This window comes from Triturus cristatus, chromosome 4_1 (genome assembly GCF_964204655.1).
Source record: "Triturus cristatus chromosome 4_1, aTriCri1.1, whole genome shotgun sequence".
NCBI lineage: Eukaryota > Metazoa > Chordata > Amphibia > Caudata > Salamandridae > Triturus > Triturus cristatus.
In genome coordinates this window covers 124,789,736-124,814,792 of record NC_140585.1, presented here as the reverse complement: position 1 = coordinate 124,814,792, position 25,057 = coordinate 124,789,736, and the positions used below count along the sequence as shown (strand labels likewise).

Below are 25,057 nucleotides of genomic sequence, written 5' to 3'. Positions count from 1 at the left end.
TTTGGGCAGGACTCACTCTGACCATAACCCACATATAATAGAGATGTTATGGGAACATCCTCATCCGCCAGTTCCGACCTGGCGATTACAACCAGACTTGCTATTGGACGCACCTTTTCGAAACCTACTAGCGGCCAACTTCACACGATACTTTGAGGACAACATCGGCACTGCCACGACCCCTCAGATAGAGTGGGATGCATTCAAAGTTGTCATCAGGGGGGACTGCCTTGGGGCACAGGTGGGTATGCGGAGACAACTGGAGGCAGATCTGACACGCCTAGAAACTGCACTACTCGGAGAGGAGGGCACAGCGCTGGATGGCAATGCTGTACCTCTAGAGAACCTTGGAGAAGAACACTCGGGATTGCTCGATCGACTCCGAAATTTAAACTATGCAGCGCACTCCGCGCGCACACATCATATGGGAAACAAACCTGGCAGGTTGCTGGCATGGCTGATACGACAAGACGTGGCCGCCGCACCTGTGACGACAATACAAACGGTACAGGGGGTTGAGGTACATACCCAGAATGACATACATCGAGAGATGGTGGCGCGGATTGGGGCATCCCTTTAAGCGACGGACTACACGCAGTGTCACTATATGCTGACGATTTGTTATTATATATAAGAGATTTGCATGCTGTGCCGCCTGCAATTTCAGCATTGTTCCGCAGGTTTGAAGCAGTGTCGGGCCTCAGGGTAAACTGGGCCAAGTCAGGCGCCTACTCTTTCTGTGAGAGTGTGGCTGAGGCAGATATAGTAATTAACGAGACTGCGCTAAACTGGTATCTGACTACGATCAGATACCTTGGTATGTATATATATATATATATATATACAGGTCCCCAAGAGATGTGCAGGAGGGTAATCTAGTTCGAGCCATTTCCTCTATAAGAGCACAGATGCAATTCTGGAGGACGCTGCCGCTCAATGTTATGAGCCGCGTCACCTTAACGAAAATGATAGTACTACCCAGACTCCTGTATTATTTAGCGAATCTTCCGGTATATGTCCCAGTTAGATTGTTTAGAGACCTGGAGGGGTTAATCCGAGGCTTGATCTGGAATACAAGGCACCCCCGAATTGCATTACAGAAACTGTACGCACCCTCGGAAAGTGGAGGGCTGGCAGTACCACATCTGGAGCTCTACTACATAGCCGCACAACTACAGTGGGTCGCGAAGTGGCTAAGCGGGAAAAATCGAATGGACACGGCGCCGGAGACAACAATCTGGACGCAGACTCAGATATGCGGATTGTTTCACCCACTGGTGAAAATTCCCCGACGACGCAGATATATATGGAGCTGGCATACAGATGCTACAGGAGAAGCCTCCACCTCACGAAAGACACACTCCCCTATGCACCGACACTACCACTTATAGGGACGCCTAGGGGAAGAGATTCTATAACTGACACGGCATTGATGCCTTGGATTGAGGCGGGAGTGAAGATACTTGTAGATCTATACGTAGATGGTACCTTGTTGACTTTTGAGACACTAACAGCAGATACTGGTTTACCAAGGGGCCAATTTCTCACATATGCAACTATTACACGGACGTTTACTCTAGCATGGGGGGACATAACAAATGAACCGCCGGCGCATCAATTATTGCAATACCTACATGTAATGGGGGAGGGGTCGCATATAATACACTGGCTGGTGCAAGCCCTTCGCAGTCATACATTGAAGCCGCTACAGAGGCTTCGCTCATATTGGACTGAAGACAGAGTCCGCCCCTGGACAGATAAAGACTGGGAACAAGTTTTAGCCAGTGCCACACATGTACCGCGTAATTCAAGATTCAAACTAATACAAACATATATATTACTTAGGGCGTATGGGGCAGCTGAGCTTTGTGAAGCCGAGTGTGCACAGGTTGACTTACTGGTTGCCTTGTTTATAACTCTGCAATAAAAATATGTTTACAAAAAAAAAAAATTACTTAGGGCGTATCTTTCACCAGATAATATTAACAAATATTTTAATATCAACACCTCTGAATGCCCACGGTGCCACCTCCTGGGTGCTAACCTGTTACATATGCTGTGGTCTTGCCCTAAGCTTCACACTTACTGGCGTGCGATATCGGAAACGCTCACTACCTGCACTAACATGGAAGTACATGCCAATTGGAAGGTCTGTATCCTGGGTTTCTATAAAAGAAATAAGGCACATAGAGCGAGCTTCCGATTTCGAGACCTAGGTCTCATAGCAGCGAAACGACTCATAACCAAAAGATGGAAGCACAAGGATCCGCCAGAGGTATCACACTGGAAGAAGTCCCTAGAAGTGTGGGCACAGGCAGAGAGCACCACCCTACACAGGGAAGAAACGGCAGGGTTGAGGAAACATTCCATTGCACAGACCTGGGATGATCTGCTCAGAACGCTCGTGTGCTCCGGTGCCCTACAGCAGACACTGCCCGCACAGCAGGTGGGGCCTAGCACCTGATGTATCACCAGAAAGTAGAGATGTGCTGCACCTGTATGCTATCCCAACCACAGTGGTTAGATCAGACAAAGCCTCGCATTCCTTGAAGATGTTAAACGGAAGCAGAAGTAACCCTGGCGACCACACGCCCGCATAGGCAATAGAAGTAGCAGCCCACGCTCAATAACGACACACTAATCTAGACATGGCAACGCCTAAAAAGACATACCAGGTATTGGACACATATTCCCTCAGCATATTGACACCTCTTGTTTGCTTAGATTTTTTCTTTTTTTGTTAAAAGAATTTGGTTGAAATGTTATAAAAAAGAGCAAGGAGATATTTTGTGAGCAGATGCGACATTTATATATATATATGGATCTGTTTATTCTAGACATGTTCTAAGGTATAATTCAAGAGTTGCGATCCACAATGAATAGCATTCTTATATAAGTGTTGCTTACTTTTTATTTATTTTGCTTTAAATTTCTTACCTCTGCCGCACTGTGGATTACTGTCGGAAATAGGCATACCGAACACTTTTATCCTGGCGCTCGATTGGAGATGACAGAATGTGCGGGTCGTAAGTGCCCAAGACGATCAACAACTGGATGAGCATCCATACACTTAGATACCAATGACACCAAGATTATGTGAAGGACATACACCGATTTCTCTACACAGTGCCATAGAATAGGAGATGTTATAATGAAAGTGATGCTTATTGATGTTTGACAATGGATGTATCGTACCAGGAAAAAAAAAATTTGCTAATAAAGATATTCAAACAAAAAAATAAGCTCACCACCCATTTTCTGGAAATGCAACACACGGATGTTGACCTCAGATGGTCAAATTTTGAAAAACTACCACAAGTTGGGATCAGTAAAAAATCTCCTCACCAAGGACCAACGCTGGGTGCATCGTTTGCAGACACATAAAAAAGGGCTCAACAGCGACATCCCCTGGAACCAGCTCAACAACAGTACAACATGGTACACTCTCTTATTGTCTAAAGCCCAATCAATAGACATATGAAAGGAATACCTATTGAGACAGGCCAAACATGTTTATACACATAACGTGTTTGGTTTTTCAGAGCCCCAAAAAAGTTTTCCAAACAAAGAATAGACTCATCATAAGTATGTTATTTTCCAAACTACAGGTTTTTTCACCTATGGGTTGCATTTCTATACCTACATCACCTTAAACACCATTCAACAACACTACTCATGTCACTCCCAGTGACCCTATGTGAATTTACCAAATAGTAGTATTGGGCACTTCCCTCATGAAAACAGAAAAATACCCCGCTGCACCAACAATACTGTCTTTTTTTTGTATATATTTCCCCTTGAGTTCCAAAAGACGTGAGTTCAAAGACATGACTCATTAACACTACCCACATATAAATATATTTGTTAAGCGTGGTAGCCCTTTCTGGGTAGTTCTAAGTGGATAACTACAGTACGCATAATCCACCTTGTTCTTGAATAACCACTATCTTACGTTTTACATATAAATGCATCACACGTGTATTTTATACATGCACACTTTTGACATACGCCCTTCGGTCTGAGCGAGCGGATGTGCCGCTCCAGTTTGTCGACGTAACATAACAACCATTCATACCTATGCGCAAAGCAATGGACGAGCCTCCGCATTGCAGCAAATAAACTCCTTCCACGTTTCAGCGGGTGGGGCCCCACATGGAAGCTCCGTGTCTCTAATTTCTATCATGAAGCAGGCATGTCTTGGGTCCGATACTAACGAGCCTCTGCATTGCAGCAAATCAGCTCCTTCCACGCAGCAGCGGGCGGGGCCACACACGGAAGCACCGTGTCCCACCATTCTCGATCATGAAACAGGCACGGCCAGGCTCCGATACTTAAACAGAGAACCTAATCATTCTCAGCTACTGCAAGCAGGGGAGCTGAGCTGATACTAGGTTCGGTGCATGGATGGGACATTTGACGAAGTAAGTTTGGCTTTGATTTTTCTTCGCCGAGTCCGTGGCACTTACCAGATGCATTATTTTATGGAGCTTGCCTCCATGCTGACAAGTCTATCAGCATCAAATTACTAAATACAATTCTGGCATTTTCTCAATTTCTGTAAATAGTGTGACTACAAGGCCTCTCTCTCATGCCCCCATGGGAGCTGGTGCCCCCTTGAAATTGGGTGAGTGGCTCTACCACCCCAATACTAAATTTTAGTAGCACTTTTAAAGAAAATACATATTGTTTACACAAGATGTTTTGACTGTTAGTATGAGTCTGAGTAGACCTCTTTCAAGGTTTAAATTTGCGAATAAGATTACGTGTATGAACACACGTTGTATCATATTGAATGCAAAGATACAAGAGCGAGTGTGCTTGTTTAAATTACTGGGATCACCAAACAAAGCACAATCCTAGTTTGAGACGTCCTTGATCATCAAAGTAGGCACTTTTTTGCTTGGGGACTGCATTATGAAGTATCACTGCAACGGTACGCCTAAAACCTGGCTTTACAGCTAGTACTCCTGTACCATGTATTTTCTTGCAGGTTATTCCCTAATAATGCTGTGGCGAGTATATGCCTTCCTTTAATTTTCTCACATGCAAAATGTATGCGCACGTCAATCACGTCTTTAGGGGAGTGACTTCTTCGCTACCCACCCTGACGAAAGCCCAGGACCTTTCACAGGCCGATAGGACAGGGCTGAAACATGTTGGTGATATAGAGTCAAAGGATCATTGCATCCTTTTAGCCCTTTATACATTTTCAACCTTCCCTCCCATCCCAGTAATAAAGGATACTTTTGAAGTGGGTGAGGAATTTTATCTTTAAAGCTACGCCCCCATACTCCCAATCTTCACAAGTGCTCTCTGGAATATGGTTGAGCCCATCCCGAACTTTAGGAGCTGAGGTGAACCCGATGATGAAGCATGTGACTATTTGAGTGAGGGTTCAGGGACATCTTAAGGATTTTGGGGGCCCTGGGCCAAACATATTTTGGGGGCCCCTTTTCAGAACAGCTTTGAATTTTTGATCCAATTTGAGTCCCTGTTTCCCACGCAGTTTTCACTTGCTCAGCTGCGTTAGCGATCCAGTTTGCATCATAGGCATTAGCCTATATAGTCCCGCTGCAAACGGACGCACACAGCTGACAGTGGTAGGATTTAGTGTATCCTGCCCTGCTACTAGGTTTTTGATACTTTTTAAATTCTATATGTGTGGCTGAATTACTCTGTGCTTTTTTAACAATTTCTCTTACCTACGCACACTTGCACTTGATTCTGCTTGCCTACACCTCCTTAGCTGCTCCGATTCGCATCTCGCTTTTCCTCCAGTCCTGGTCCACCACGGATTATACGCAGATTGTGTGGAGGGCTAGGGCTACTATCGGGCTCCTCACTTCCGCCCACGCAGTTTCCGCTTCCTCAGCTGCGTTAGTGATCCAGTTTGCATCACAGGCATTAGCCTATATATTCCCGATGCAAACAGACAAGCCCGTCTGCGCCCGTCAGCTTCGCAGAGGCGTCCGGCGCCAGCCATGCTGCCCAGTTCCCCTCCGGTGAGTTTCTTCCACTAAATTACAATAGGGAAAACTGCATAGCCTTAGGCAGCTACCATTATGTCAGTGTACAGCGGCTGATATGAGCTTGGAGGTAGACTTTCGATGCAATAAGTGCAACTGGTCTCTCCTCGAGCCCAGGAAACTCGCACCCAATATCCTCCCACGCGACAATAAGTGTAAAAACAGTAAGAAAACAGAGGACTTAAAGGCCACCCTTTTAAATTGTTGCTCTATGCAAAAGCATGAACCACACATTTATGACCTACTTTTAGACGAACAGCCTGATCTTTTATTTCTCACTGAGACCTGCCTGTCTGAAGCCTCCAACCCTACTGTCACCTCGGCCATTCCTACGGGTTATAAAATCCTTTGGAGGGACAGACTGAGTGGGAAGGGGGGCGATGTCACCATAATTTACAATAAAAAACTAGACTGCTCTCCCATCCCAATGGAAAACATCGAGGATGCAGAGTCCTTAGGCTTCCGCTGTACCTTATCCCCCCCCATTCATAGCATAGTTGGTTTTCTTACTTGGGGTGCATCTATCATAGCTCATATTCATAAGTAGGGCAATAAATCAGACCCCAAAAATTACAGACCAATTTCATTGTTAGACTCGTCTGTTAAAGTGATGAGCAAGGTATTACTGAAAAGATTAGAAGAATGGGCTTGGGACTGTTCAATTCTCTCACCTGTGCGGTTTGGTTTCCGGAAAGCCCTAGGGTCTATCGAGCAATGCGTGAATCTTGACCTGCTTATAGGCAAGTATACTCGTGCCAAAGGTGGAAGATTATATCTTTGTTTTCGCTGACTTGAGCAGCGCTTTTGATCTAGTAGATCACCTCACTCTTTGGACTACCTTGCTTGGTATGGGTGCCCCTAGACCACATGTCTTCAGACACGCACACACAATAAATGAAAAAACAAAGCAAATGAAACAAATGTTTTGAAAATATACTGTCTTACGTTATAAACCTCAGTTAGCTAAAGCAATAACTGCAGATTTCTGTCTTACCAGAGAGTCGCCGATTTGAATCCTGGTTTTTACAGTGGGAAATAGTAACTAGTGTATTTATGAGCTACAACTTCCATGCCTGTGGTAAAAAGCACTCTGACTCCAACAGTTAGAGCATATATTAGCTCCTCAGCAGCTTTTGTATGTCTTGCTTACCCAGTTGCATAGGGTCCAGCGTCATGAGGCCAATTACAGCCAGGCTCACTGGAATTATGCGGCAGGGGAGGACCAAATTATGTGGCAGGGTTGACTAAATTATGTGGAAAGAAAAGGAAAATTATGTGATGTTATACAGCACATTTTGTCATACATTTATTTTGTTATTTTGTCATTTTTACATTTGGTAAAAACTATCTGGGCATAGGTTTCACCTCATTAATACCGGTTTAATACCCAAATATAGCAAAAAGTATACTAGTCAAGCTTTGAAAAGGACCTTTCATATAGAGATGAGACCACCTTTGCTGCAAAAAGGTGGGGGCAACACGCTGGAGCTCTTTTTTTCTGAAAGGGAGGAGTTGTAGCCTAATGGCGAGAGCTACCTACTTTGGAACATAGTTCAGGTCCTCATGTCAGCGCAACTCAAATCACTTAATCGTCCAATGCCTAAAATAAAACAAATATGATGAATGAATATGAAATAGTGTTTGTGTAATGTATATGGTGCTTTTGTAAAGTTTTCCAATGCCCTTGGGCCAGGTCCTCCCTCCAAAAACCAAAAAAGGGATGGATAACCTGATTCAAGATTGGAGTGATAGCCATGGTCGGTAAGTTGTGAAAGAGGCAGAGAAGGGTAGACTTCTACTTAGGGCCTCAGCTATCATTAGTGCAGTAAGTGCAGTAGCATTGGAGCCCAGGAGTGTGAGGGGCTCACAATAACCAAATTATGGAGAGAACAGTTTTTAGTCAATTTCTGTTATTGTTTGATGATTTTCCCTATTATATGTTTCACATTTATTGTGGATTATGAGCCACAAAAAAAGTATCCATGATATGATCTCAAAAGCTCTGCCTCTGCGCTCAGCCCTGCATCTCCTGTTTTCCGATCCTTGCCATAAAGTTTTGCAGTGGGGCCCGACTCATTTTGCTTTGGGGGGGCTCTGAGCAAAAAAGTTTGAAGACCACTGCTCTAGACCAATTGGGAGTTTCCTGGCCAGACTGTATGAGAATTTGGTAAGCAATTATGGTTCTCAATTGGAGAACTGTGGGCCATCGCGTGCAGACATCCGTACTTTGAGAAGCAGAATGCACGAGTCGTGTAACAACTATGAAACTCTAACAGATATAAGTGGGGGAAGAAAAAAAATCGATTGAGGAATACAAATTGATGAAAGAAAACGTAGAAGGTCTTCTATGGTCTTGCCTATCAACAACATTTGGAAAAAGCTTGGCTTCCTCGCGCATTGGGCCCCAGGACTAATACATATTGAAACTACGCATTTGCTAAGGAACTTGCCTTGGAAATATAGGCAGATCTTGCCGAGAATAAGGATTCTTTCGCTTATAATGAAACTATATGAATAGCTGCCATTTGTCAATTTTCCATAAATCCATAAATCCTTTGACCCTGTCCCCTGGTTGCTGTGATATTGATGTGGGTATCTGGAAAGGTCCTGATGAAGGTGGTCTAACTACTCTTCATATACCGCCGAAACGCGTCGACCTTATGTTGAGCCTTGTGCTCTGAACATAAAAATCTATTTGGTTGTGGAGGTTTTCTGCGTCACACATAACCTCTACCTTGCTCAGATGCTGGTTGTAGGAAGTTTGTGGGAGTATGTATGTGTTCGAATGGCTGTGATAAGGATGTATTTATTGAAGTTAGTCCAGGGGTTGTTTTTCTATTAAATGGATTTGTGCATGTGAAATTTTATGTAATTATTGTGATGATTTTGTTTTTTGTATGAATTTTCATAATCAGTTTTTTCTATTGGAATGAAAGAAAGATATACATAAAAAGAAAAAGAAAAGTGAAATGTTATAAAATATATAAAGCAATGAAATAATAAAAGTAATGAAAATTTAAATGTCAAGTGACACTGTTGTGATTATATGCATGAGATAGCTCAAGAGAGAGCAAGTCCTTGATGTAAGGAATAGATAGGCTATGAGGGAGCATATTTAGTGATCTTTGGTTCTTTCCCCTCTAGCCTTTAGAGGGGGGTCCCCTATAGTGCAACGGTTCTCTGGGAGAATGCACTAATAATTTTGCAGTTAAACGTGGCATTCGACAAGGTTGTTTTAGCCCCTATTTCATTTTCTTTATTTATTAATGGGGTGGATCAGACTTTGCAAACTGTCCATGCTGATGTCCCACAAGTGGATGGACGCCCCATTCTGGTACTACAGTACGCAGATGACGCGGTCCTGCCGGCCAGGACCCCTCTGGGGTTGCAACGTCTAATGAATGCTTTTGGGGATTTTATTGGTGCACGGAAACTGGTCATTAACAAAAGTAAAACTTACACAATGGCATGTCGGTCCAAGGTTAAAAAATGTAGATCATTCCTTTTGGATAAATTACCAGTGGCTTCTGTTGATTCATTTTGTTACTTGGGCATTACCTTCTCTGGTAATGGCTCCTGGACTCGTGAACTCATTAATGTTAAGAGTAAAATGGACAGAAGTACACATGGCATTTTTAGATTTTCTGCCAAGCTGGGCTCCAGACCAGTTAAGGAGATGACTGAAATTTATAAGGCAAGGGTTTTATCCATTGCAACATATGGGGCTGGTGTATGGGGTTATTTTAATAGTAAAGTTTTGCAGACTAAGGAAAATGGTTTCCTAAAACTCTTACTTTGTCTGCCTACCTCGGCTTCATCTGAGATTATTCACAGAGAAGTTGGACTACAGTACCTCACAGATGTAGTCGCATCACACCCCCTATTGCTTTGGCATTTTCTATGGTCCAAAGACAAAACCAGCTTTACCAAAGCAATTATCCAAGACAGTCTTAAATTGGACAACGCAATCATGATCCCTTGGCTAACCTATATCAATTCTGTGTATAGCAACATGTTTAATATGTCAATCCAGAATAGCCCCCTTCAAGTTTTATCACTTAGTAAATTGTCCATCAGAGAAACTTATATATGAAGATTAGGAGGGAAACCCGACTAGTTAGTGAGAATAAGAAACCATCAGTTATGTTTTATCTAACGCTTAACCAAGTAGAGGGCTGCCAGGATTAGCTGACTTATATACACAATCCCATGCATCGTTTTGTCCTAGTTAGACTAAGATTGGGTATTGTCCATCATTTGGTTGCTTTTCCCATAATGAAATCCTGTCCCTCAAACACGTTTCCATGCCCAGCCGATGGACAAAGTAAACAGAGCACAGTGCACTTTATGTTGTTTTGCTAATTTTAAACTGGGTTCAGAATGTACTACCTTAAACCACTTTTGCTCGCATTTGGTGGTGGATCACATCTTGCTGCGGCAAAATTTTTGTCCGACCTCAGCGATGCTAGGGTCTGTTTTAACATGGCGCTTTTTATTATAAATGCACCTAATATACGTAAAAGCATAATTATTCCCATGGAGCGCTGAATTCTTGATGATTTGATGTAATTGTACTATCTTTATATGACATTTTATGAGTTTTTATGTTATGAACTACTCGCGATGTACTGTATTTTCTGTATACCTTTATGGTTGTTTCTACACACCGAATAAAGTTTAATGAAATGAAATGACCCTCAAACAATTTCCTTATTGGAGATGCTGCAGGCCTGCAACATGTTTCCATCTATTTCTTCGCCCACCCATGAGAAGGGGCCATACCCTAGACCAAATCTTTCACAACTTTGACATATCAGTAAGCCTACCTCTTACCATTACCTGGTCTGACCACCTCTTATTAAAATTCGTTGTTTCCAACTCTGCCACAGCCCCTCGGGCTAACGCAGGGCAGAGGGTCCCTAATTACAGGACGTTCCATAAAATATCCATCCTGATGTTAGCAGACTCCCTCGGTCGTTCCTCACCAGAGCTGTCTAGCTGCCCCGACTCGGACGCCCTCTCAATAGATTCATGGCTCCGAACCAACATTGGTGCAGCGGTACCGGTTTTTTCCCGCTCCTCAAAGAGGTTGGTCCACCAGCTCCATGGTTTAACGATTCCCTCAGATCTAGCAAAAGAAATTGTAGAAAAATGGAACAGAAATGGCGTAAATCCTATCTACCTGAGGCCAGGAAGGTGTATAAAGACACCTTAAAAGCTCATTACATTCTTGTGAAGGCAGCCAAGAAAAACTTCTTTAAAACCAAGATAGAAAATGCCCAAAATAAGAGTAAGGAAATCTTTAGCATAGTTAAATCCTTTACCGCACCAAAAGCCGACACAAAGGAAGGGCCATGCACGGAAGTATGGTCTTAGCAAATAGCTCAATTTTTCCACAAAAAGATCTCCATGATCCAACCAGCCTTCATTAACATCTCAGAGGAAGAACTGACCTTCTACTTCTTGGATCCTCCATCTTACTAGCTTTCCCTGAGTTTCAGCTTGAAGAGTCACTGACCCTTCTCCAAAGCATTAACTCTGACTCTCCTACCGACCTATGTCCAGTGAATATCCTGAACCTATTAGCTCCCAACATAAACCCCATGGTAAACCAGCTCTTTAATGCTTCCCTCTCCTCAGGCAACATGCCAAATTTATGGAAGAATGCTAAGATTCTCCCACTGATAAAAAAAGCTACCGCCTAACCGACGGACCCTGCCAACTACAGGCCAATCTCCCTTCTTCCGACCCTCTCCAAAGTATTAGAGAAGCATGTAAACAAGGCCCTCCAAAAACACATTGAAGATGGGAAGCTCCTTCCTGAGTCCCAATCCGGTTTTAGGGCAAACTACAGTACGGAGTCCGCTCTGATGGAAGTGACTGAATTTGTCAAAGGTAAGCTGGACCAGGGGGGCAAGGCTGTTCTGATACTGCTCGATCTGTCGCCAGCCTTCGATACAGTCCCACATGAGAAGCTCCTGGAGAGACTTGCTAACATCGGCCTGGGGAGGACCGCCTTAACACGGATGTCATCCTTTTTGGCAAACCGATCTCAGGACATCTGGCTCCCCCTTTCCCAGCCCCGGTTCCGGCCATGAATGTAGTTGTCCCTCAGGGCTCCATTCTCAGTCCTACCCTTTTTAATATATATCTATCCCCCCTTGCATTTCTGGTAGAGGAAGAGGGTGCCATAATTGTTTCCTATGCTGATTTTTACATGTGAAAAAGGAACTGACATTAATAGGGCAATGATTAGGTCTTGCCTCACAAAGGTTTTTAACTGGCTTAAGATCAATCAGCTGAAGTGCAATCCTGACAAAACTGAAGTTGTTTTCTTTGGTAATATTATATTAACTCCCTCCTCACGGACCACCTGAATTCCAATAACAGGCTTGACCCTTTCCAAAATGGCTTTCGCCCTGGCCACAGCACAGAGTCGGTGCTCTTGGCGGTGACAGAACATCTTTGGACAGCTGTGGATGCTGGGCAAACATCGGCACTGATCCTTCTGGATCTCAGTGCCGCGTTTGATTCGGTGTCCCACGCCATTCTGTTGCGATGCCTGGAGAAGGCTGGAATTGTTGGTTCAGCCCTGAAGTGGCTGGCCTCATTCCTTGCTGATAGGATGTTTCAGGTGATAGCTCCCCCGTATACCTCTGGCATCTTTCCCATCAAGCAAGGGGTGCCACAGGGCTCTTCCCTGAGCCCTCTGCTTTTCAATCTATATGTACAACCTCTGGCCGCAGTAGCCAAGAGCAGAGGGCTGACCATGGTCTCCTATGCCGACGACACATAGTTGGTGGTGGCTCTCTCGAGCGACTCCAAGCAATGCTTTTAAATTTCAAGGTGATCTTGGGGTAGTCGCCGAGTGGATGACCGCCAACTGCCTCCAACTTAATGCCAACAAGTCGGCGGTGTTGTTGATAGGAAAGGACCATGGTCTATGCAATGAGCTCTGGTGGCCCAAGAGCCTAGGCACTGCCCCTCCCCACCAGGCAAATTATAATCCAGACCTTGATTATGTCAAGACTTGATTACGCTAGCTCACTGTATCTGGGAGCAAACAAGATAGAAATACATAGGCTACAGAGAGTTCAGAATGTGGCCGCAAGATCTCTCCTCGGTCTGCACAGAGCCTGCTCAGTGACAAACGCTATTCGCTGTCTCCACTGGCTGCCTGTGGCTAGGCGGATTGAGTTCAAGGCTCTCTGTATAGCCTTTAAAGTTCTGAAATTTGCCTCTTCTAATATTTTGACCGACTTGCTTCTACCTTATGTTCCCTCCTGCCAGCTATGCTCCATGGGACAACACCTGGTGGTGGTCCCCCGGGTTAGGAGGGTTCGTGCCGGAGGTAGTTCTTTTCCGGAACAGAGCGGCCATCCTTTGGAACACGCTGCCGGCCTGCATGTGGGGGCTCCATCATTTCCTCGAATTTAGGAAAGCCATCAAAACCTCTCTTTCCCACTTCGTAGGCCTCCTTGGGCCCTCCCTGATCTTGGTCACCTCATTGCTGTCAGTGCCGGGACGACTCTGTGCTGGGGCAGCGGTCACGCTTTATAAACCCACTAACATAACATAAAATAATCCAGAAACGCCTGACTGGAGCTCTTGGTGGCCAAAAGATCTGCCTGCACCACATTATACCTGCGCCAGGTACAATGTATGCAGGGTGGATTCTCCCCCGCAAAAAGCCTCATAGAAGTGGCACATTGAAATCTTTGAGAACTCAGTGCACCACTTCTAGGACGTCATTGCGTCAATATCTTACACCTGCCTCACAGCAGGCGTAAGACTGATGCAGGCCCTTTCACATGGGGCTTGCCACATGTGAAAGGACACATTGCTGGACTTGCGTCTATTTTCAGACACACCCCAGCAATGCATCACTTTTGCGCCTAGAGATATGTCAGAAATACTGATGTATCTGTAACTCCTTGCGACATGATGCATCATACAGTAAATATGACGCATCCATCATGTTGCAAGGAGGGCGCACTAAGAAGTGACGCATCCCTGTTTTCACACAGCGATGCATCACTTCTTATAAATAAGGCCCTAAATGTGTTTACATCTAATATTCAGGGATAGTTATGTGTGTTTTCAATATTGTAACACAGCAGCAGCTCACCAATATTACTGCAAATAATCTCTGTGACGCCCTCCCATTTCTTATATGTTAGGCCTTGTTTTGATCTAAAATAAACTTTTTTAATGTATATTTCATGAAACAAACACAACATTTCTCTGCAAAATGGCTGCACTAGACTCACACATCAGGTACATAAAAAATATATTAAAGGAAAACAGTATTTAAAACAATCTGTTTGAGAAATATTCAAGGTCATTAGGGCAAAACTCTGGAGAACGGAGCTGACTCTGTCAGGGGGCCCCTTGAAAGGCTGAGGCCCTGGGCCAGAGCCCACTTTGCCCCATACATTAAAACGTCTCTGTGAGGGTTGTATAAAGAAAAGGGTTTCTTGCCATTCCCACCCACAATAGTGGGTGTGCTACCACCTGGCATACAGTTGATTCCCCATCTTTCACTGTTTGATTTCCCACAAAACTAGTACCAAGACTAGAAAAGGAGTCCACGGCTATAGTGAGACCTGCTGAAGGTTGAGGTGATGCCAAGATTTGATTGCTGCAATTTAAAAGGAATTCTCTCTCTTCACTAGCTAATTTTTTTTAACTGGCTTGAGTCATTTTATTGAGTAGAGTCTCGGAAGAGTCCATCTCCGATAATGAACCTGGTAAACTGTCAAGCTTCAAATTGAGATTTAGACTCCCTGTGACTTGTGGCCTTACTTGATTGTCTCTAGAGGTGCTGAACACTCACTCACCTCAGCGAAGAAAGAAGGAGATAAAAGGAAGGGAGCGAAGAAACAGTAGAGCTTGCTTTTGCAGGGTGGTGCTGGTGAACCCCTTTCACTACTAGTGTTGGTTCCCAACTGGTATACTGCCTACCTTGGTTGCAATTTGGTGGGGTGTGTTTGGAATAAGGAAGGTAAGTAGTAGAGAGTTGGGTACCAGGCAGGCATGATATATTACAGCATCTTTTAAGAATGTTGCAATAATCTTAACGTGCTCCAAGACAGAGGGAAAAGTGTTGAGACCAGACGTCATGCTAGATGCCAGTGCTGATCCCAGAGGACAGCAGAAAGCATGGAGACTTGAACAGTGGCAGATGCAAGTATAAGGGCAGGAACTGGACTGACATTAAACTGAGAAGGAATCACACAACAAAAGTGTTGGACGGTAAAGCCAAGAGTGGATAAACTATTTAGGAGCGGAAAGCCAATACAGCTTCGAGACGTGAGGCACAGAGCCATGTTTTCGCAGTGTTGAATATGCTCAGTTTATGATAACCCAGAAGTAACTCTGATACTAGGAAGTTCCTGTTACGTTAAATTTGTTGTTTGAACCCTCACAGAGCTTGTAAAAGCAACTGTGCATTTTGCCTTTGGCATTTTTTGGCCCCCTTTCCTATGCAGGCCAGAAATAAATGGGCAAATTTCGCTTGTTTCAAAATTCACCCAGACGTTTTGCCCACCCCTGTTCATCCTATTAGCCCAGTACTATCCCATCACCATCAATTGAGCTGGCAACAGAAGCAGAACGCTTTGCAAGACAATATAGCATGTAAAAATACTGAAGATCTGACAGCACATTAACAACACAGAGCCCGCTTCTCCTCTAAGACCCACACCTTTTCATAGCATCCGCCAATGGTCATCCTTTTATCCTGATTCGGGAGTTTGTTTTTGAAAAACACAAAAGCACAGTATGCAGCCACCTAAAATTCGGCAGTCCAACACCAAACATGCAGTGCCTTCAGCGGAACTGCTGCTATAGTGGTTCCTCTGAAGGCATAGAGATCACTGCTGGACCGGCTGTGATCTCTAAATATGGCAGACAGGCAAACGACCCGCCAAACTCTAAGTTGGCCCCTAAGTATATAGGTTAGCCTTGGTCCAGCAATTTTTACTATTTCCAAAACACCATTTGAAAAGCCTAGCATTATGTGGCTTATTCACGGAATACTTTGTCTGCCTATAAATGATCTATACTTTGGAGGTTTTCAATGAGAAGAGAAATGGGGTGATACAACAAGTTGGATAATGCAAATGCATATTTCCCCTAGGAAATTCTGTATGTTCTCCATTGCTTATTAGAAAATCGATACATTTTCCTAAGTATAGATGAATGCACCTGTTTTTTGGGTTCTTTATTAATATGCAGATTATGATACATAATGAATGTAATACTAAAAACCCGAATGCTTACAGCTTGTCTCACCAAAACCAATCATTACAGGACTATCCATCATATTGAAAATGGTTCATATCAGAATTCAAAATTCATGTTTTATTTGTAAAGGAAAGGGTACAACCATTTACCAAGAATGAACCGGTTGAGTCATGTGGGTATAAATTATTTCCACCACCATAAGACATTGTTTTAGGGGGAAAATACGAACAAGCTCTCATATATAAACTTTGACTAGATTGCTAGTATAGTTTCATTGCTATTAAAGCAATCTATAATTGAAATCAGCACAAGATTATAATACATCGCAGGTAACACAGTGTAAAATTAGTGACACAGCTAATACAAGCGACCTATATTTATGAAAAGATTTGATACTATTCCACCTGCTTCTAACATGTCATAAATAATCTCAATCGTAATATCAGTCAGTAAAGGATTACTGAGTCAATGTAGATATTCTTTAGGAACATCTTCAAGGACTTCTGGATATTTTACGCCTACTCTATTTTCTGTATTGGCTCCAATAATTCTGGGTAAAGTAATATTGATCATGACACTACTAACGGTATAACAGGGGGTGACACGAGGGGACTGAACAGAAATGATTTCCCCCTTTTTCTAGGATGTCAACACCCTTAAGTAGGATATTCATCCCCACCCTCCCACAGGCAGGACAGTAGACGTGTCTTTGAATGAGCAATTGTCCGTCTTGTGTTTTCAGTGCAAATGCAGGACTGGTTTAATTTCAGGTTAGCAAACATAATTTATCGATGTTTGTCTTGTGATCATTGGTTTTCTCTATATATTTCTGTCACAAATAACGTTTGGTATTATGTATGTGTTGTATATATTGTCTCACAAAAGAAATGGTTCTAAATCACGCATACAAATGTGTTGCAATTGTGTGATATACTAATGTGGTGTTTCCTTTTAAAAGACATGTCCAATTGATTCATGAATGTCTTTTTGAATTATCAAAACTAAGCAGAATAAATGCTCAAAAAGCTCAGAATTAGTGGTCTCAGGTTTATTGCGAATATTTAAAATAAACCTCCCTTGACACCTTTCTGTGATTTCACTACTAATGTAGAAGGCATAGACAAAAGTGATGGTTAAGTGTGAATCAAACAACAACTCTGGATACTGACTCAAGTAAATGCTGCACACATCAAATTGAGTGCCAGCACTGAAAATGAAACTAACATGCACTTGAGCATTTCTGCTAGGGGTTGTTGTTTTAAGACAATTAGGAGACGGGCAGCACTACTAGCCAGAACACAATGTCACCCTCATTGATTCCCTCAAGAGTTGCACCAAGAGGAATCATCTGGTCTAAAGTACTGGACAAATTGCTTCCTACATTTTGCCCAAATGAATTGACCCATTCCTTAGATGATTAAAGGACCAAGAGGAATCATCCAAGAGATGATTAAAGTACAACTATTTAGCGTTACGCTCCACTCCACATTTTGGTTAGTAGTATTGACATTATATTGTGAAGGATTAATTGACTTACAAGACAGGGGTTTAAAGTTATCAAACATAGCAATTTAGCACAAGATGGGCTGACATGTGAAGCATAACTTTAATTAATTGTATAATACGTATAGCAAAGGCACTGATATATGTTTAAATAGCTAATGTTTGTGCATAGAATGAATTAAGGTGAATGATAAGAGTAGGGCCTAGAAGACAGGCCTGTTCCACTCAGGAGCCTTTCAACTTTTAACATTGTATGGGCTCAATTGCCGCAGATTTTCTATTGCACTTATTAATAAGCCAGAGAAGGGGTTTTCCACCTTGCTTTCATTATGGCAGTGAAGCTACTATGCAATTATAAACTTCCTTTCTCAGTTCTGTATCAGTGAACCTGAGAAGATACAACAGCTGCAGCTTGCATGTGCTTTCTGGAATCTGAATGCAAACATTATTTACTGTTCAATATAACAGAAATAAGAAGCAGACATGAGCAGACGCTTAAGGGCATCACCGGCTACCATGTAAGAAAATGATGTAGGAGCAACGAGTATTTGGGGCAGGGTAAGGCAGATGGATTGATCCCTAGAGGAATGCTGAGAGACAAATCTCCAACTTCAAGCTTTATGACATAAAGGTATCCTGTGCATGACTCAGGATGCATATTCCAAAACAAACAAACAAGTTACTTACCTTCTGTAATGATGTATCTGGTAAAGACACAGTCTAGCCGCAGATTCCTTAACTTAGAATATCCTCCAGGTGCCAGTCTGGATCCAGAGATTTTTCAGCAGTACCTATGCGTGCCGGGGGATGGCGTCACATGGCTCTGCCCTGACGTCGTCCACAGATATGATGTCAGTGGAGCTATATAAGTCCCTCCCGGTGTGCTGTCAGTTTTCGACTGTGAAACTTTTCCGTGCCAAAACACGGAGCCAATACTAAAAATGAATGTGGGAGCAGTGGGCTCAAAATGGTTAAACATCTGTTGAGACAACAATGATAATAAATGATAATAAAAGAAAAAGAAAATGATGATGAGAAACATCACAATGCATTGTAGAGAAGAACACTACATACTGGAAGAGCCGGAAGGGCGAGAGCAGAGTACTCGCACCACAGAAACAGTCTTGCATAAGCGAAGAAAGAGACCCTCCAATGAGTCAAAACAGCAAATGAATGATGCGGCAAACGACAAGCAGTCTGCAACCACATGAATGCCAAGGTAAACGACAACGAGACCTGGACAGCAGGAAGGTGTAAGGCAAGTGATAACATTTCTGCAACAACAGAGAATGTCCAACCACGCCCACAAATATGATCAATTGACTGCAACAGAGTCAAATAGACCCCAAACTAACAGACAAAACATCAGGGAGGGCAAGGGAGGGGAGAAGGACATGAGCATCTACCACACTGGAAAGAACCAGGGTGCAAGGGCATGTATGGACGTATGAGCCCACCACTCATTTGCGAGAATGGGTGGAGAAGCCGTAGGTAAAACAGAAGAAGACGACAACCTGACCAGGTGAAGGATGCGAAGTAGACTAACACGGGAGAAGACCAATATCACTGGTAGAATGAACCAGAGAGTAGAACCCAACCTGAAAAAAAGGCCCTCGCTGAGCGGGGAGGATGGGTGGGCTTTAAGGAATCTGCGGCTAGACTGTGTCTCTACCAGATACATCGTTACCGAAGAAAAAATACCAAAGCTATACCCCATTGGAGGCGGGTTTGCGACTCAACACCACCAGTTTCCGTAAGAGAACCAGTCCGCCAAGAAGATGGTATAAAACAGGTGGAGACCGCAAGTGCAAACATGACTGGTACTAGACCAGTAAGCTACAGAAATGGAGCATCAACAAACAAAAGCAATGGCACCATAGTCCGGCAGAAGACAGTTCGAGACTTCACCTCCAAGGAAGAGAAGAAGGAAAATCATAGAGAGTCGAATGGCCAGTGCACAATGGAAGAAATCCATGAGCTTCTGCAATAAGAGACAAAGCAAAACTATGCACAGGATCCATGGGTCTGCAAAAAATAATGTCCTAGAGAAAGGACAAAACAGTACACCAAGTCAGGCCGTACAAAATAAGCATACACAACAGTGGATACCAAGATGGATATGTATAGAGACAGATGTCACTCATGCCGAGATATACAAAACCATAGCTAGATATAGGGATGTGGATAAGAGATTGGGTGTACCGTGGAATCCACACCACACACATGCAGAAGCACATTGAACGAAGCATCGACAGCACACATGCTTCAGCAGAAATATACAGAATGTGCCACCAGGGAGTCATACTGACCAACCATACAAAGAAGTACTACGGTGTCATAAGAAGAAAGAGACAGAGCTAGCATGCTTCCTCCCAGTGTGTACATCTTATATATATATATATATACTGAAAAAACCAGGAAACGCGTCAGGCAAGTCGCGTTATGGCCGTGTGATTGTAACTGCCTCAGCTGACTGTTCATACTCTTCATTAAAGGCTTGCCACCTTGGTAAATGTTCGAGTGAGGCTCAATCTTTTGGGAAGGCTAAGAGCGAATATTTTGGGCGGCGCCCAGCCGTCGAGCTGCACCACCCCGGTATGTGAGGGGGCCATGCAGCAGGATATATTCAGAGCTGTTGTGTGGAGCACTTACCTGGGATTAGAGCAGCATCTGAGGGCGGTGGCCCATTTGAGGGCTTGAAAGGCACGGAAATTAACGCACCATCAAGGGTTATATTTTCCAGGACTCCAGTAACCATAAGGCTTTGGGGACAATTGACCCACCCATCAGGGGGCGTATTTCGCATTTATGGATGGTGACCGGAGCGTGCATCTATGACCGACTGCCTCTGAGGAAGAGGGAGATTCCTTCGAAACGCGTCAGGCAAGTCGCGTTATGGCCGTGTGATTGTAACTGCCTCAGCTGACTGTTCATACTCTTCATTAAAGGCTTGCCACCTTGGTAAATGTTCGAGTGAGGCTCAATCTTTTGGGAAGGCTAAGAGCGAATATATATTTAAAAAAATTGTGAATAATTTTTAGTTAGGAAAACTATATTCATTCTTTTTCTTTTTTTAATATTATACAGAAGTCGCGCACCCTTCGCGCACCCTACACGATGGCTGCACACATTCCGGTAGCCGTTTTGAAAAGTCGCGCTGGGGTCGCGACTTCGGCGTAATTTGTAAAGTATGAAATATCTTTAAATTAATTATAAATAAAAGTTTTCCTTTAAGTGTTTGTCTAAATTTATTAATAAAAGTATTTTTAAAGTATTATTTTCAATATAATTTTGACTAAAAATTATTTGATTATTATTGGATTCGGAGGTTAGGAGGGATGGCCATTTTGCTCGATCTGTTTTGCAATATTTTTTGGTCTAGTCTGGTGGACATCCTCCTCCGGGTGAGGTACGGCTTGAGGATTCTATTCAAAAAGTGAGGAATCAACAGGCAGAAGTATCCATCAGAAGAGCAAGTTACTTACCTTCGGTAACGCTTTTTCTGGTGGATACAGTATCTGCCTGTGGATTCCTAACTGTTCCACCCGCCTCCCCATTGCCCATCTGCCTCTACCAAAAAGATGCTTTTACTGTTTGGCATGAATGTTTTGAATATGTCTTAGTCATACTAATGTTTTAATAGTGAGAAATGCTTGATCTGTTGCTATTTCTTTATGCCTTTATTGGTTATGCATTTGTGTGTATGTATATGTATATGTATGTTTATATAAAGTCACTGAAAAAACCATAGGTTTCGGGCATGTTATAGTTAGGAATTAGCATTTAAAAAACCTTAGAAATTCACTGAAAAAAACATAGGTTTCAGGGGCGTTATAGTTAGCTGGACTTTTCACTCGTAGAAAACCATTGAAATTCCCCCCGTTATAGTTAGTTCAGCTAACTATAACTCGCGCGCCCGCAATGCACTGCTGATGATGTCACATATTACATCACTCATGACATGGTCCGTGACATCACTGATGACATCTCAAATGACATGTGTAAACACGCCCTGTGGCCGTTTTAAGTTGGGAGATTAAGTCCCCTTGAATCCTGAGGGTCCCTAGGGTCCAACTAGACCACTAGGTACCTCTAGTAAGCGCCACGGGGCACGGCCTAGACCACCTCTCTGCAACGGAGCGCAGTGGCGCTTACTGGAAGCACCTGGTGGGCTAGTTGGCCCCCAGGGTCCCTCAGGATTGAAGGGGAATTATTTCCCCACCTTAAAACGCGCCACAGGGCTTGTTTGCACATGTTAACTCAGGCCCCGTCCCCTCCCTTCACCATTGTGTAAACACGCCCTGTGGCCGTTTTTAGTTGGGAGATTAAGTTCATTTGAATCCTGAGGGTCCCTAGGGTCCAACTAGCCCACTAGGTACCTCCAGTAAGCGCCACAGAGCTGCGTTGCAGAGAGGTGTAAAAAGTGGCACGGCCTGGACCACCTCTCTGCAACGCAGCTCAGTGGCGCTTACTGGAAGCACCTGGTGGGCTAGTTAGCTCCCAGGGGCCCTCAGGATTGAAGGGGAATTATTTCCCCAACTTAAAACATGCCATAGGGCGTGTTTGCACACATCACCTGAGGCCCCGTCCCCTCCCTTCCCCACTGTAAACACGCCCTGTGGCTGTTTTTTAAGTTGGGAGATTAAGTCCCCTTGAATCCTGAGGATCCCTAGTGGCAAAATAGCCCACTAGGTACGTCCAGTAAGCGCCATTGCAGAGAGGTGTAAAAAGGGGCACGGCCTGCACCACCTCTCTGCAATGCAGAGCAGTGGCGCTTACTGGAAGCACCTGGTGGGCTAGTTGGCCCCCGGGGTCCCTCAGGATTGAAAGGGAATTATTTCCCCAACTTAAAACGCGCCACAGGGCGTGTTTGCACACGTCACCTCAGGCCCCATCCCCTCTCTTTACCACTCTGTAAATGTGCCCTGTGGCCGTTCTAAGTTGATAGATTAAGTCCCCTTGAATCCTAAGGGTCCCTAGGGTCAAACTAGCCCACTAGGTACCTCCAGTAAGCGCCACAGAGCTGCGTTGCAGAGAGGTGTAAAAAGGGGCTTGGCCTCAGAACACCTGTCTGCAGCGCAGCTCCCTGACGCATACTGGAGATGCCTGTTGGGCTAGTTGGCCCTCAGGGACCCTCAGTATTGAAGAGGAATTAATTCCCCAATTTACAACTCGCCAGGGGGCGCGTTTGCAGAGTGCTGCAAGGAGGGGGCGGGGCCTGCGGCGCGATGCCGGTCTTTTATTTATTTGATTTTTTTAAGAAGGAGGGCTGTGTGGCCCCCCTTCTTTTTCTAATTTACTGGCCTTGGGGACCCCATCCCCCAGGGCCTGCACCCTAATTTTTTTTGTTGAAAAAAATAAATTTGGCCCTCTCAAGGCCTTAATCGGCCCCGGGGACCCCAACCCCCGGGTCATGACCTTTTTTTAAAACAATTCTTTAGGAGGGGGCTGCGTTGCCCCCCTCCTCAGGCCACTTATGGCCCCGGGGACCCCATCCCCCGGAGCCGGCCTTTGTTTTTTATTATTTAAAAAAATATATATATATATTTATAGAAACACCTAGGACATGCTGGACAAACCGTATGTACCTATCACCATGACGATTTGCGTGATATTCATTAAAAGGCGACTATGCATAGAATGAATCCACATGGAATGTATTTACACCGCTAGTGAAGCTCTGTCGTGTCTGACGCCCTACCGTGCCTAATCTCGGCACCCCCGCCGGTGGGTACTCTCCAAGTAGACACCCTTGTCGTTTATTTATACAAACATGGGTAGGTATTGACAGGCACATTTAATATACACGCACACCAAGCCATTCAAAGGGGAATCGACAAAAATTCGACCAAACTATGCATGAAATCCCCCTCACGGTTAATAAAACACACATCCACCGCCGGATGTGTAATACTTTTTATTTTACTCTCTGGAAAGGAGACGAACCTCACTTGAGAGTCACAGCGTGCTCCTGGCTGAGCCCAATGCTATGTTACACCCACCAGTGCCCGCCGAGTGCCTCACACCTCTGTGTTGTATTCCACCAGCTAGTGTGTATGCTATGACACTCTCTAGCCCATGTGCACTGTAACACCACCCCGTGAATATGTCATGCCACACTTGCCTTCGCACGGGTTATATTGTCCCATCTAACGTGCCTTCCTCGATGCCTATGTTATAACGCACAGCGCTATGCCATACATATTACAATCTGGGATCCATATCTTTGTCACAGTGCATATGCAACGTTACACTCCCCAGTACATATTTTATATTACAACTTTAGAGACTAGTTAGGTTACACAACACTGCCCTGTGCATTTTACACTCCAAGGCGCATATCGCATAGCACGCGCTAGTGCCTGTGCTATCTCGCGCTCTCCAATGAATCTGTCATTGCGCACAATGTATTGCATATTATATTTCACGCCCCGGTTCATCTTATGTCACACTTTTTGGTGCATAGTTTATACCATATACTATATCTAGTTTTCATTTTCAATCGTGCTCTCAGGACTATGTTCTATATAACACTGCGTCCACCTACCCTTTTCACGGGCATTACATTTTGCGATGGGGGGTGGAGGGTCAGGGGGTGTTTCTGCCAAGTGAGCCCGGAGTCACAGTCACAAACGTCCTCTTCTTCCTGAATAAAAGTGAGATTATGCTGCATACTTGTTCATATTTTAAGTAGTTTGCACAGACACACATTTTAAAAACAATAAAGTTCCTAATACCCACCTTCTCTGAACAGTTAGCTTGCTGCCCCATCCACCTCCTCCCTATCCTCTGTTGTCTGAATCCAGGGACTAGCCTCCTCCCTCCTGCCATGCATGGTCTGATGTGCTGCTGCTGGAGCGGGTTATCCAAAATTTTTGTATACCCATCCCATTTTGCATGTCGTTTTATTAATTAGATTAATTAATTAATCATAATCGTACTAATGGTTAGGAGTGATGTGGAAATTACTAATCAACCTTATTAATGACCGAAATACACGTGGGATTTGCATCTGCATGGCCTAATTAATGACGTGAACTAAATTTTGTACGCATATTCATGATAGATAATTAGAACATTGCATGATATATGTCGCTTTGGTGATGAAATTGTGATTCGTGCTTTATTTAGTAAGTATAAACCACATTGAGTGTTGCTTTTGGCTAGATAAATACACACACATATGGGTATTAGCGAGGGAATAACATTTAATTAGTCATTTCTATGTATTAATTAAGTTTTTGTGTTTCTTTGCGTAAGTTGACTATTCTGGCCTATCA

At 43.8% G+C, this 25,057-nt stretch overlaps 1 long non-coding RNA gene across 2 annotated transcripts in view; it reads left to right on the top strand.

Moving 5' to 3' along the window:
• Positions 1-4,267: 4,267 nt before the first annotated feature.
• LOC146847551 (uncharacterized) overlaps positions 4,268-25,057 on the top strand; it is a 40,735-nt gene continuing 19,945 nt past the window's right edge. For both annotated transcript variants that reach the window (XR_014981132.1, XR_014981133.1), the window contains exon 1: positions 4,268-4,421. This is a non-coding gene — a long non-coding RNA (uncharacterized LOC146847551). The remainder of the gene's footprint in view (positions 4,422-25,057) is intronic.